Here is a 15,320-nt window from a genome sequence, read left to right on the forward strand (position 1 = left end):
CACCCCTCACCAGTGGCAGGCGATTGCCGTCCTGCCCAGATTGTAGTTTCGGCTACCGAGCACTTACGAGGGACAGCTTTATTTTATTCAGGGCGCAGTACGATGCCGCATGAAAGGATTTCCCCAAATTAGTTTTGTCTTCTGTAATCAAATGTTTAAATAGCTTCCTTGGCAGTCATTAAAAAGTACAAGATCCATTAGTAAGGTACATCGTTTTTTTTTTTTCAGACGTGTCTTTTTTTGCCCGTCAGACCGGAGCAGTGCAGTTTAATAACCTGTGAGTGAAGAGAGCCCACGCTCTTAAAATGATACAGAACAATGTGCTGCTGTTCGTACTGGGTCACTGCAATGCTTTACAATGGAAAGTTGACAAGGCAGAAACCATGACTAGTCAGGTTGCTCCCCACGTCAGTAGAGAAGGGAAGAGTGGCCTCTGGCTGCTTTTTATAAATGTTTCTGATTTATTTTTTTTTTCTCTGCCTTCTGCCACTTTTTACCACTGACTGAATATGTCCTTCGTGGAATAAAGTAAAAGACAAGAGAATCCAGTCCTTAATAACGTGTGTAAAATCTCTTAAGAGTTGAGGGCGAGGGTTCTGCGATGAAATCCTCACCCCTTCGGTTCCCCTCTGGGTGGTAAGGAAGAATAAAGAATGTCTTTTCCGGACATGATGTTCTGTGTGGGGTAGAGCCGTGTGGTATAGAAACACAGAAAACTTGATCTGCTTGTGATTCAAGATCATTTCATTTCACACACAGCAGAAACTGCTGGCAAAGATTTAAAAAAAGAAGAAGAAGAAGAAGAGAGAGAGAGGCTTGTTTTTCAGGTGTAATTAGTAAAGAACCTCCTTTCTGCAGACACTGCTCTGTGTCTTTATCAAATCCCTGAAGCATCATTAAAGGTCTGACAGACATCACTGCATTCACTGCCTCTTCCCACCTGGCAAAGTGACCAGGAAATAATACCCAGATGAAATGACAGGCTGTAAAAAGCAAGTACAGATCCTGCAAAGAGAAGCAACATTCCCCATGAAGACAAGGTTACTTCTTTGTCTTTATCGTTTGAAACTTGGCTTTAATTAAAATGTGCCCGGACAGGTTTAGTTTTCCAGAAAAAGAAAGAGGACCCTATGAAGAAAAAACAAACAAACAAAAAACTCCTTTGGTAAATTCCATAATTTTGTCATCTTTTTGGGGGGCGGGGGGCAGGAAGCAGAGAACCATGTAGTCCCTTTTTCTGGTTTAGGACCGTGTCACAAAGTATGTAGTGACTTTTTGAGAAATTATTTTTTCAGGTAAATTCTTCTACTAAGTGTTTTAAGAGGGTACAGATTCCATATAGTTTCTCTTCTCTCGGTTTTCAAGCCAGGGCATTGATTTTCTGGCATTTGCATTGAGTGGCAAAGATTTACTGCTGCCTAAAAGCATCACGGTGGCCAGTTCTGGCCAGAGACACAGCTGCAGCACTCTGAAATGCATCGGAGATAAGCCTGGAAAAGCAGTATGGGAAGTAGTTTTCTCCTGAAAAGTTAGGGGTAGACGGTGCTTAACACTTTGCCACCTATAAGGCTTTCTGTATGGGAAACTCGGTGTTAATGTTTTAGCCTAGTGCCTGAAAACAACAGCAAAAGCATGAGTATCCTAAAAATTTATGAGTCTGGTTTTTGCGCAGGGGGACTGGCGGGGGCAGGCGGGGGGGGGGGGGGGGAAGCGTTGTTTTCAGACACTCGTAAGTGGTTGCTTTTGTTGTTTTAAAAAGCTTGTAACCATTGACTAAAAAAACCCAAAAAAACCACACACACACAAAAGAGCTTGGAATTAGACTGTCATTTGTGACCTCATTCACTTTTTTTCTCTTCAACTAAGAAAGTACTGCTTCGTCACAGGAAGAACCAGACGTATCCTTCTGTCATGCATGTTTTTGACATGAACTCAGCTGTGATGGTATAATCTTAACATGACGTTATCGTATCTGAAACATGCTCTTTGGTGGTTTCAGGACGTAACTCTCCCCGTTCTATCTGCCTCAGCATATTCAGCATATTATGCACAGAGCTGTAGCCTTCAAGGTCATAGTCTGTTGAGGGCTAATTGATTCTTCTTTATCCTGGAGCCTGAGAGAGTGGAAGAGAGACAATCCTAGTAATTGTGTCTGCTCTGTGATTCCCCAGCCAATCTACCCTCTAGTATTAGGGTTATTCTATACAAAGGGGAATTACTCCCCTTTCCACGGACTTTTTTTAAAATTAAAACATTCTTTATTGTAATAAAAGGCAATACAGAGCATTCTTAATTGTCCAAAGGAATAGTAGCTGCATCAGGTTTTCTCAAATGGGTATTTCTTGCATAAGGTAATATAATTTCATGTTTTCACAATACTAATCCATGCATCCATCTAGATCTTTAAGAAACCTAATACAGGATCGGAAAATACGTATGCATTGTTTTTTTTTAATCCTGAAGTTTTTCTGTGTGTGATTGGTAGTTTTCCACTACCACAATCTTTATTTGCCATGATAATAGTTATGTTTTTATTTCTCACTGGGGCCCCTACTTGAACTATTAATTTTGTTTCTTTGCCTGGGCTTTAAAATTTTTCTTAGGGGCGCCTGGGTGGCGCAGTCGGTTAAGCGTCCGACTTCAGCCAGGTCACGATCTCGCGGTCCGTGAGTTCGAGTCCATGAGTTCGAGCCCCGCGTCGGGCTCTGGGCTGATGGCTCAGAGCCTGGAGCCTGTTTCCGATTCTGTGTCTCCCTCTCTCTCTGCCCCTCCCCCGTTCATGCTCTGTCTCTCTCTGTCCCAAAAATAAATAAACGTTGAAAAAAAAATTTTTAAATTTTTCTTACCTTCTATTTATATGGAAAGAACTGACTCTGAGAGGTTGCAAACTCAGACTACTATAAAAAGAGGTGATTAATTAAATTGTAGCCAGGGAACTATAGTGCCATCTTGGAAGCAAATGTATTTCTGGATGGGAGAGCCTGCTTGACAACAGACTCTGTAGTATAAGAACGTATTAGTATTTTCAACTCAGGCCAAATTTGCTTTGCTTTGTCTTAAATCTCTTTGTGTTGGGTTGCATGGCAAACCATTGTTACCACAATGAGGATAGGAATCACTACCATTTGCAAAAGCTCAGCGTGATTAACTGACTATACCAAAAGATTTCTTTCCTTCAATTTAAAAATGACATTTATTTTAAGCCCAATAGATTCATCCAGTTCCTTGCAACCTACAATTCCTTGTCGGTGATTTCAGAGTGGTGATTTCAAAGAACTTTTCTCCACTTTAACCAAAACTTGCTTAACGCCTAAGACATTAAAAACTGGGAGAAATGGAAAGATCCTCGACTGAAACCAAATAATTTTATTAATTTGCTGATGAGGGGGAAACCCAGGTTCTGAAAGATTTAGTGACATTCTTTTACTAAAAGTCGCAAAATGCTGAAAGGTTCAGTGAAATCCTAAATAGGAGAAAGCAGAGACATGTCTTGTCCCCCTGAATTTAAATCCACACATGGCTCTTTTCTCCTGTCAGCTTTTCCCTGTTCCAGAGAGTGTGAACTGGACAGCAACTCTGATAGTTTAAGTGGCACCCAATTAACAGGGACGTATGTCAAGTGGGACCACTGGTCAAGCATGTATAGTTCATAGTATTCAGTTTTCTTCCCACCTTCTTGTCTTGCTTTTAGTAAATTCTCAGTAGTGGTAGTCTTTTTCCTGTTTATTTGCTCATCCATACAGTGTTCAGCTTGCTGTCGAAAACAGCTTGGGTTTTCTAGGGTGGGCTCTTTGCTGACATATAGCAGATGGCCCTGTGGCTCACCTCTTCCCTGCCCATTCTGTGTCTCCTTGTTCCTTTATACCTAAATCGGTTTTCCTCCTTCCTCTCCCTCCCCACCTACCCAATTACCTTGAATCTTCCTTATTTTTCTAATTATGCCACTTTGGCTTTATTTATCAATATTTCATTGCATTCTAAAATATTAAACATTCACTGATCTTTTCTTTCACATACAATTGTATTGCATTTTAACTGAGTGGTACTTACACATGTTACAAACACAGATACAAAAATACGTCTCTAGGACAATACCCTGGTTTCTGACTGGCACAATTCATTCAAAATTTTGTCCCTCTTCTTTATTGCCCCCTCTTCTTTTCCTTAGTATGATTCATACTGGTCTCTCTCTGACTTTTACATGTGTGTACAAATCAGCAGTTCTGCATTCCCAGAAAGTCGTTGTGTCCCAAACCATGTATCTTTGTTCTTCCTTCTTCCCTTTTCCTTTTACTGTCACCTCATAGGATCCTTTTAAAGTGTAAAGAGAGAGAGATTGTATAGATTGAGAAACTGAGGCATAAAAAAGTTATGACTTGTCTAAAGTTAAGCTAGAAGCTTCACTGAAGCACGAGAATAAAACTGAGAACTAGAATATAACTTCTCGACTGCATCTGTTTGAGCTTTCTTTTAAGCCGTAAACCATACCATGTCTACTTTTTTGGTCATGTTTCCCTTTTTATTATTTTTGTATGTCAATGATTTTCTTCTGTTATTTCTTTTTCTTAATTCAGCAAATACATATTAAACACCTCCTGTGCACCAGGCACTGTTCTAGATTGGCATTATGGCAATGAAAAACAGTAAAATTTCTTGTCCTCATAGAACTTACCTTCTAATGAATTTTAAGAATCTAGTTAGACAATTTGAATCAACCTGAGATATTTCTTTACTTAACACTGCATATACTCTCTGAATTCAGCATTTCTTCTTGTCACCTTCCTTTTTTTGTAATTTTTTTTAACGTTTATTTATTTTTGAGACAGAGAGAGACAGAGCATGAATGGGGGAGGGTCAGAGAGAGAGGGAGACACAGAATCCGAAAAGGCTCCAGGCTCTGAGCTGTCAGCACAGAGCCCAACGCGGGGCTTGAACCCACAAACTGCGAGATCATGACCTGAGCCGAAGTCGGACACTTAACCGACTGAGAGCCCCTATACTTAATTCTAACATGTAAATATGGTAAAATTACTTTTAGATTCTAGAAAGCTGACAGCTATAAATGTTTTTGTTTTATTTCTTGGTCATATTTTCTGTTTATTGTTTTAGCTTATAGAAAAAGAATATTAAAACATTCCCAAGGATTTTTAGTTTCAATATCCAGAGAAAGGCTAACGTCTGCCATTAAGGTTTGGTTCCCAAACTGAATGAAAACTTGGGTTCGTGTACCATTCACATGAAAAGTGATTGAGGAGCCGGGAATAGAGTTCATCTTCATCACCTCAGACCACACTGCCATGTTTGCTGAGGTGAATTTTATCTACTATTGTGTGTGTGTGTGTGTGTGTGTGTGTGTGTGTGTGTGTGTGTTTGTAAGCACTCAAGGGTTGTTTCCAAATAATATAATTGATATTCTATAATCATAGAATTTTATATGTCGAACATATGTAAAAATTATCTGAGTCACTCTCGAAGTGAGGAATTCAGATCTGCAAAAGTGAAGTGACCAAGGTCACTCCAGCTAATTATATGAGTGCTGAGAGGAAACTGGAATCCTCCTGGTTTTCACTACACCTTCCTTTTCTTTTCCAAACTGCCTTCGGCATTTATATGCAAACAGTACATGTATTATCTTCCTCTCAATGACTTTGCTTTTCCTGTTTATCATGTAAGTCCTAATGAGTAATTTCTCTCACTCCATTGCAGACTTCCTCTTTAGAAAAGACCATTCTACATGTACAATTTTGATCAGTGTAGGACACCCCTCTTGAGCAGAGGTTGGATGGGCATACCTTTCCCAACAATATGGTGTACAGGAGAACTTTTTTATAATCAAAGTTATTCCAAATGAAATATGTATTTGGAAAGAAAGTTTCTTCTTCATGGAAATATTTAAACAGTGACACATTTGAGGGAGATTCATGTTCCAAGCAGATTATTAGACATATTTATCTCTCAGGCCTCTTACATCTTGGATTGTCTCAAGTCTCTTGTCCCGGGGCATTAGCTTACCAGTTGGGCAGACCTGAATTTTAATCATACCTGTCTTTCTCATGGCCTGGAGCAAGGTAGATCATCCCTCTGAATCTGTTTCCTCATTTGTATTTGAGGATAGCACTATGCATCCCTTGGACCTGTTTAGGGGATTAAATGAGATGTTGGGTAACACCCAAGTCCTAGGACTAAACCATACCAAATATGAAACCGGTACCAATTTTTTCCCCCTCATTCTACTTTTGATTCTTTGTTCTTTTCTTCCTTTGGTCTTGACAAAGGGGTTTTGTAACACTTTGGAGAATGAGTTTAGGAGTTTGGGGAGGCTCATGAAAAACTTAGAACTAAGAGTGGAAGAGGCATCATGGTGAAGTGGAAATTGTACTGGAAACTTGACATCAAGTCCCAGCTGTACCACTTAGAAGCCATATGACCTTGAGCAAATCACTTCACGACTTGAGATTTAGAATTTACATCTAAACAAATGGGGATATTAATACTTACAACTCTTATGAGATTGTGTGAAGGACAAGATAAGTTACTGTATGTAAGGAAAATACCTCAGAGTACAAAGCTTAAGAATTATTAACTTCTTTCTTCTTCTTCCTCTCTGTCAGGGTTCATATACACATATACTCATGAGTGTTAACATCCTTAGGAATAAATTATAGGTAGTCTTAAAAGGTGAATTAATTTGGTTTCTATTAGACTGATAATAGAACTTTACAATTTCTTGAATCCTAGTACCATAAAAAGAGTGATTTCCCCCCCAAAATTGGCTGGAATATATAATTACTCTTAGGGTAATGTCCAAAATTTAGGATGTAATGGGCTTTCTCCGGGGTACAATGATAAGGAGTTACTTGGAAGAGGGGGGGAAAGGTGACTAAAACTGTGTTTGTCAAAGAAGCACATTCTGTGGGAAGATTGAGATAATGAAAAGGAATCTATATGGTTTAGCTGTAGTGCATGGGATGAATCCTTGATCTAAATGAAAATTACATTCACCTAACTCTTCATTGTTGCCAACTGGGATTTCTAGACCCCAAAAGATAGGAATTAAGCCATTTTCACCATTTCACAAAGCCCATGGAAATAACAATTTACATACAATCTTTGAGTGAAATCAAATGCAGAAGTTCTTTTAATTTGGTTAAAGATACTATATCTACAATATAAATATATATATACATATATATACACATAATATATATATACACATAATATTCCAAATAAAAGGGAAGATGGTTTGATGATTACTTAATAAAATTGGATAAATAAAAACCTTTAAAGTGTAGAGGAAAAAGTTATCAATTTTTGAAAAAAAACAATTCTAGTTCCACATTTAATTGCTAGAGGCTTGTAAAAAGTAAAAAAGAAAAAAATATTGTTATAGAAGTAGAGAGTAATTGTACCTTAAAAATATGCTGAGACTCTGTCACAGTGATTTTCAAATGAACTTTTATAAGCTGGATTACTGGTCACAATTCTAAAAAAAAAGAAAATTAGTGGGGCGCCTGGGTGGCGCAGTCGGTTAAGCGTCCGACTTCAGCCAGGTCACGATCTCGCGGTTCATGAGTTCGAGCCCCGCGTCAGGCTCTGGGCTGATGGCTCAGAGCCTGGAGCCTGTTTCCGATTCTGTGTCTCCCTCTCTCTCTGCCCCTCCCCCGTTCATGCTCTGTCTCTCTCTGTCCCAAAAATAAATAAACGTTGAAAAAAAAAAATTAACAACAACAACAACAAAAAAATTAGTGCTGCTCTGGATACATGCACTTAAGGCACTTTGATTTTTTTGTTATAATTTATGAGAGCCTTTCATTTACAAAATGTATAGTGATTAGCAAAATATATGTATTTTCATTTATTCTTTAAGTAGAATTAGAATTATGTGAAAACTTTAATGCTTGGTCATCTTGATTGTTATTAACTCAAGTATACTGGATTAACTGCACAAGTGGAACTCTGAATCAATATCAGAACAATGAGGCAGCCACTTTTAAGGGGGAAATATTTGATAACAATCTTGGGCAGAGTTTACCCAGGTATAGGTTGTTCTGACTGAGCAGTGCAAATAAGCTGACTGACCCAAGAAAATGTGATGAAATATAGTGGAAAACATCCCAAGGTAAAAACATCTTCTATTTGTCATCAAGAACATGATGTGACGAGAGTTGATTTACGGCACAAATCTTCAGTGATAAGCACTTGAGTGTTTGAAGCATCTTTCTTGAGGTGCCGTTTATCCTCACCAAAGGGGAAATTTATGAACTTTGTTTTAAGTAAAAGTTAGTATAGAATTTTATATTCAAGAAATTTTCTAATAAAAAAAGAAATCACCTCTCCTCCGTAACTTACCTTATTATAAAAACTCATAATTCAAAAGTAAGCCAGATGTCCAAATATTCATTCAGATCTGCTTGGAAGGAACGTAAGAACAACATGGAAGACAAGGAGAGTTGCCACAAGAAATAAAACTTAATTAGTAAGGAAACACATGTCACTAGGATCCTCAAGTCTTAACTTAGGTACCTATGTCCATGTCAAATGCTGATACGATTTTATTTCTCCAGTTCTTCTCCCTTTTCTCTCCCTGTGTTTCTTTCTTACTTGCTATCCCATGGTTACTTTTCTCTTTACTCTGCTGTTCAAACCCCGCCATTACTTTTCCACTAATCTCACTGCACGGTCGTCCCCATTCTCCCACCCTATTCTGAAGGTGGTGTCCCGCCCAGAGCATCAGAGGTTATGGAGCCGATGGCCCAGACCTGTGGTTTCTCACTGGATGAGTTGGGGGAGAGAGTGAAGTGAGACCTTAACCGCAGACTCGACCGTGATTAGCCTGACGACTTTCAATGTTGCCTCTTCCTTTGCTAAGTAACAGGAAGTATTTGTTTTATGAAATATGTTGGTGTCATGCAATAAAAGCTCCATAAATAAATGGAATGGTCTAAGGACAGTGGAATTGAACTCTTGTTAGCATTTGTTTGTAATCCCTTGGTGAAGCTTCCTGGGTCATAATTGCTTGCTCTTCTGGGAGCAAAAGGAATCAGTAACCATTGATTGTTACATGATGCTAAGTCTCGCCTACAAAGCAAATCTTAAGAATGATTAGTGGCAACATTCGGTGTTACAACTCTGATCTTTTCACACTATGATCCTTAAAGCAAGCTGCATTTTTAGAGTTTTTCCCATCACACAACTCTTGTGATTTTTCAAAGAGAACAGAAAATACATTATATAAAATAATTACTTTACTCATTTTATCTTTCTACTTCAACGACCATAGGGAGATATCAAAATTAACCCCTGCCCAGGTCAAGGACCTATATAACACCTACCTATTTAGTGAACTATACATGAAAACATTGCGATCAGTACATTAAGTCTTTGGCTTATGAAAAATCTTTGGGAAATTGGTTGTTCTGGATTGCTGAGTTTTCTAAATAGCTAATGATTTATCACCATGAAAAATTGATTTTCTCCATCTTGGATTGAAATATTTTAATAATCTCAACTACTTATGAAATAGGATTTATCAATGTTGGGTACTGTTATGTCTTGAGGATATAGTGGGTTATATTACAACTTTCTTGAATAATGTTATCTTATTAGATCATGTTGAGTTATATTAGAAACTCTAACCATAGAGTGGTATATATTTTGAATGTGTCTTAGCTTATTGCAGAATCACAATTAGGTTTCATAGAGACAGTAGAAACCAAATCTTTTAGCACAGAGAAACAGGCTCAACAATGTTCAACTTCTTGCCAGTGATCACACACAACCAGAAAATGTTGGTGTTTTTATGTATTGTATGCTTTCTGCTATCAGGCTCGTTTGCAATCGGTATATATTAATGAAATAGTTTTCCATGCTTCTTTTAATTCACAGCTCTGATCTCTCGTGGGGTTTGTAACTCAAGTTTCCAGCAGATTAAACATTTGTATAAAAGGTAAAATGTCGCTGAGAAAGGTTCTCTCCTTGAGAAATACATAAGCTTTGGTGACATATATTTTGCTTCTCAAACCTGACTCTTCCTGTGTTCTGGATCAGCAGAGTTTGGGATGACAGGTGAATGACAGATGGAGAGGAAGAGTAACTGCTTGGGTCTTTGGGAGCTTAGATTTAGAGGGCCCGAGTTTAATTCTGATTTCTTATGTGGTCACTTGTCACTCCTCTCATAATATGTAGAATGGAGTTAGTAATCTTTAGACATTGGTTATAATACCTAATAGGAAATTACTTTTTGAACATATGAACTCTATAAAGCTGTAGCGTCAATGTGTGTTATTATATGTTGCAAAATAGATTTGAGAAATCTTATGATTTATAAAAGAGAAATGACTTTCACTTCATTTTCATTTCTTGAGTTCACCATAGCCAATATTTAGAAAACACTTATATTATCCCATAAATTCTTCTCTGGTATCCAAGGTCCTCTCGTAGCAGGACGTCAGGCTTCCTACGGATCCAACTCCAGCTGCCCCTTCCCCGCCACAAACCGTATGGACCATGTCCTAGCCAATTGGGATTCTACCTGGAATATTATTTTATTTCTATCCTCTAGTCTGCACATTCTATTGCCTCTACCAAAAATGTTCCATCCCCACAGTCTCTACCTTCCCTAGTTCTGCTCAGGCCTCAGGACTCACCTTCCAGATCAGATGTAGACCCTCCCTCCTCTAGAGCCCCATAGCACGTTGTTTGTGCCTCATCAAGGTATTTACCCCATTCACACTCATGATGTTCTTATTTGGATGCTCGCTTATCACTTATATTGGAAGGTTTCTGAGTTATAGCTGGTTCATTTTTGTGGTCTTTACAATGTCTAGAAAAAAAATATTTCATGTGAAGTAGGTGTCCCATTTGCATGTCAGGAATAAAAATTGAGGCACCCCAAGAGTGACTTGCTTACGGCAACACAGGAAGAAAGAAAATGATTTGAAACCACACCTTACATTTCTGAAATCTTAACTTGGAGGAATTTAATGTAGACTGCAGTCGTTACAGAGTTTATGGAAACATGATTCTGGGCATCTTACTGTATGATTTGCAAAGCTTGTATATGTAGCACATATATAGCAACATATACATTCTCCTGAAAAGTTCACATCATGGGGAGTAAGAGACTTCAGGCTACAAGGAATTTTATTTCGTGATAGTGTAGTGATTAAGAACACACACTGGATCCCGATTGTGTGAGTTTGAATCCAAGCTCTGTGTGTGGCTGTGTGACAGTACAAGTTATATAGACTGTCTGTGTCCCGGTTGCCTTGTATGTGAAATGGTGGCAATAATTGTACCTAGCTCATGGGTTTTGGTGAGGATCAAATCAGTTAATGCACATAAAGCATTTGGAATAGTACCAGGCACATAAGCACTGTGTAAGCACGAGCCACCATTACTATGCAATTCTTTAAATTACATTTCCTTGAATTCCAAATTTGATAGCTTGCTATTGCTATAACAGGTTTGACGAAAGGGACAGGAATTTCAGGGACATCTTGACAAAGATGTGGGTACACTACCATTTTGGTTTGGTTTGTTCGTGTGGTTTTTCCTTTGTGTATTTTGTGCTATTGTCATCTCTGCATTGTCTTCAGCAATTAGAAGGAGAGCTGAGAGGGATAATCATCTGTCTACTTGTCAGCCAGAAATAGAACTACATGGTTTTAGATGGTTTCAGAGAGAAAACCCTCCTCACCAGCAAGATGGCCTCGATTGATAATACTATGGATAGTCATACGCATGCATAATTAAATGTGTCGCTGTGTCTTCTTATTGGGTGCAGGTCCACAAGGAGACAAAGAACTCCCCTTAGTTGTTGGTGAACAATTGCAGAAGCTTTGAATTCCATAATGCTATCGTTTTAGCAAGGCAGAATTTTACTGATCCTCCAGAAGTAGTCAATGAATTAATGTGCTGATTGGTGCTGTCCATTATGAGATAATAATGATTTGGAAGTATCTGAATTTTATTAAACAGAATCAAATCAGAATCATTTATATTTTAAAGATGTAAGAGCTATTATAGATAAGCTGGTCAAGATATTTTACTTTACTCCTGAGGAAACCAACATCCAAAAGAATTACATGATTGGGCTTTACATATTTTCATAGTTAATAAGAAACAGAAAGAAAGAGACTGGTCTAAAAAAATGGAGATGTCACCTCATTGTGCTTTTTTCTAATCTCTTGCCACTTTTAATAAATTAGATCATTTTTTAGAGCTGGAAGAACTTCATTTTTTTTCCTGTCTTCATATTATTTATTGAATGCTTACTTAATAAGCTTTGTTCCAGTTTAACTGCTAAAGGGAGAAAATAATAAAGAATAATAAATACATAAAATAATAAAATGGAATAATAAAAAGAATAATAAATAAGGAAATCCTGTGCTATTTTATTTTTTTAATTTTTTATAAGTTTATTTATTTATTTTGACAGAGACAGAGACAGTCTGAGTGGGGGAGGGGCAGAGAGAGAGAGAGAGAGAGAGAGAGAGAGAGAGAGAGAGAAACCCCCAGCAGGCTCTGTGCTGCCAGCGGCCGATGCAGGGCTTAAACTCAAGAAACCACCAGATCATGACCTGAGCTGAAACCAAGAGTCAGATGCTTAACTGACTGAGCCATTCAGATGCTTAACTGACTGAGCCCAATCCTGTACTATTTTAAAAGGAGGTAAATTGTATGGAAAATAGCCAGTGTAAAGTGGTCAAAGTGCGAAGGGTGAAGCCTGGTGATTTTAAATACAATGATCAGTGTAGGCTGCATCAAGAAGGTAATAGTTAATGAAAGACTGAAAAAAGTAAGAGTGTCATGTGGATATAAGGGGGGGGGGGGGAGAATATTCCAGGCAGAGGAAGAAGCCAGTGCAAAAGCCTGGCATCCTGAGGCAGGGAGGAGAAACAGAAGACCGGTGTGGCTTGAGCATAGTGATTGAGAGAGTAAAAGCTGATTTCAGGGAAGTGGTGAGACTTCGTGTGCCAGCTGAAGGTAGGGTGGCTCTCCCACCAGCTGGGGATGGGGAATCATTGCCGACTTTTGAGCAGCAATGGGACTCAATATGCCTTAGGATTTTTTTTTTAATGTTTATTTACTTATTTTGAGAGAGAGAGAGCGTGTGCACTCGCACAAGCATGAGCCGGGGAGGGGTAGAGAGAGAAGGAGAGAGAGAATCCCAAGCAGACCCACATTGTCAGCACAGAGCCTAGTTCAGGGCTTGAACTCATAGACTGTGAGATCATGACCTGAGCCTAAATCAAGAGCCAGACGCTTAACCACCTGAGCCACCCAGGTGCCCCTGCCTTAGGTTTTAAAGAGATCACTGAGGAAATCTTAAACTTCATGGTGGAAGCAGGTAAACCAATGTGGAGACTGTTGTTGTAATCCAGACTTGGTTATAGGGGTTCTAGCAGTGGGGTTTAAGGACTTTATTGGATTATTGGATTCTGAATGTCTTTCCAAGACAGAAATATTTAATCATGGGTTGGATAAAGGATGTGTGAGGAGTCAAGGATGATTTCAGACTAAGCAGTTGAAAGGATGAGGTTATCATCAGCTGAGAGGAGGAAGTCTGGTGGGAAAGAACTGAAGACCATTTTGCTTAGTCTCCCCATTTTTATCCACGTCAAGTAAGTCAAGGTGCTTGCCAGAATGAGAATTGTGGACTTTATCTCCTGGTAACAATAGAAGAAGACATGCCTGAGAGTCTCGTATAAAATCAGTACAATCATGTGCTATCAGAGGTCCTTATAAATGCAGAGGAAAAGTTACGGTGGAATCTGTGACATCTGGCTAGAATGCTCTGTAACCCCATCCAGAACCCATTACATGTGATGGAATTAAGCCCTGAGGCATGTTGGATAGGCTTCTAACCAACCAATTGATAATTCCTCTTTTTATGATTTCCTTTTAACTGACCTTGTTGTTCTGTGTTCACATTCTGTTCAAGTTATTCCCTTTTCCTGGGAGCACATTACCCTATCCCTCTTACAGCTCACTCTTGGTGATCTTTTAAACTTTATTTCGGGAGCCCACTCGTCTTAGAAATGTTTCCTTCATCTCTAGACTGAGCTAACTGAACCCTCCTCTGGGCTTTTACAGCACTGTCTACCCATTTCCCACATGCTTTGTTTACATGCCTCTACTCCTCAAGGTCAAAGATTTCTTTTGTTATTGTCTATAGGTGCTGCACACAGCACTAAACATATAATAAGTGCTATATAATTATTAAATTGAAATGCTTGTGTGTTCCTGGTATACTCTTTTTTCTTTTTTTGCTTTTCCGTTAAACTCTTAATTTTCTGTGTTTATTATGAAAAGATACAACACAAATAATAAAAAAAAACTTATTTTACTTCTCAATTTTCTCTTTATGCTACCAAGTTATCAACTGGTTCTTGTTTCACTTAACACTTGCTCTGTACTTCACTTTTTGGAGAAGAGAAATGGACAAAAGGCAATTTTCAAGAGAGAAGTAACAGCAAAAGTCCTAGATGATCCACGTTATTTTTCTTATTTTCCATCACTCCAGATAGTGTGAAACCCCCTTCACTGGTCAAGGTGGTGGTCACACATTTCTCAAGTATGTAGTACTCTGCCAGTCTGTGCCTGTGGTCTCCTTTCATTCCTGTCCTCCTTTACACCCAAATTTTACCCAAATAAGACTCTGCAAGGTCTTATTAAGAAGTTTGAGGTGGAAGGCAGCTAATGGCCGAAAAAGAATGGAATCAGACGGATCTTCATGTAGGATGGATGTTAGGGGTGAGCATTGAAAGATACATACAGATGTGATGAGCACAGGTATTTCAGGTAAAAGGAAAGGCGTTGAAGCAAAAGAGCCACGAGCAAAACGGGTATGATGGGCACATAGTGAGTAGACCAGTTTGGTATGAAGGGATTGGTCTATAGCATTTATGAAGCTTGAGTTGTGTACTCAGTGTTTTGCACGTATCATCCAATCTTTGGTCGCCCCCCCCCCCCCAAAAAAAAAACCCACAAGCCGGGTACTGTTGCTGTCTTTTAGAAGAAACTGATGGAGCAGAAGAAACTGATGATCCTGACATTAAATGAATGAGTAGAACAATGATGATAACCTCAATGGCGAGAGTGTGTAGGAAGGAAAGCATAGGTGTAAGAGACACTATGGAGAAAGAATTCCACAGGACTAAATCGGTATGAGGAAGGAAGGAAATGATTCTGCACACATTAGTGACTTAGTGGGTTGTTAAATTCAGGAATTTCTGGATGACAAGATCATGCATTGATTCAGTGAATATTTATTGTGTCCTGTTAAGTCTTTACTAATGCACAGAATCCATGGATTT

General features: G+C 38.7%; 1 protein-coding gene across 16 annotated transcripts in view; it reads left to right on the top strand.

The window, feature by feature from the left end:
- Positions 1-15,320, top strand: part of NRG1 (neuregulin 1) — a 1,118,472-nt gene that overhangs the window by 994,666 nt on the left and 108,486 nt on the right. The window contains exon 1 of one of the 16 annotated variants that reach the window (XM_040490209.1): positions 255-277. The exons of the other annotated variants lie outside the window; for them this stretch is intronic. The gene's annotated coding sequence lies outside the window, so the exon portion shown is untranslated. Of the gene's footprint in view, positions 1-254; positions 278-15,320 lie in introns of those variants that run through there. 16 annotated transcript variants of the gene reach the window in all.

The sequence above is a fragment of the Herpailurus yagouaroundi genome, unplaced genomic scaffold (assembly GCF_014898765.1).
Source record: "Herpailurus yagouaroundi ecotype Mexico unplaced genomic scaffold, PumYag 181, whole genome shotgun sequence".
NCBI lineage: Eukaryota > Metazoa > Chordata > Mammalia > Carnivora > Felidae > Herpailurus > Herpailurus yagouaroundi.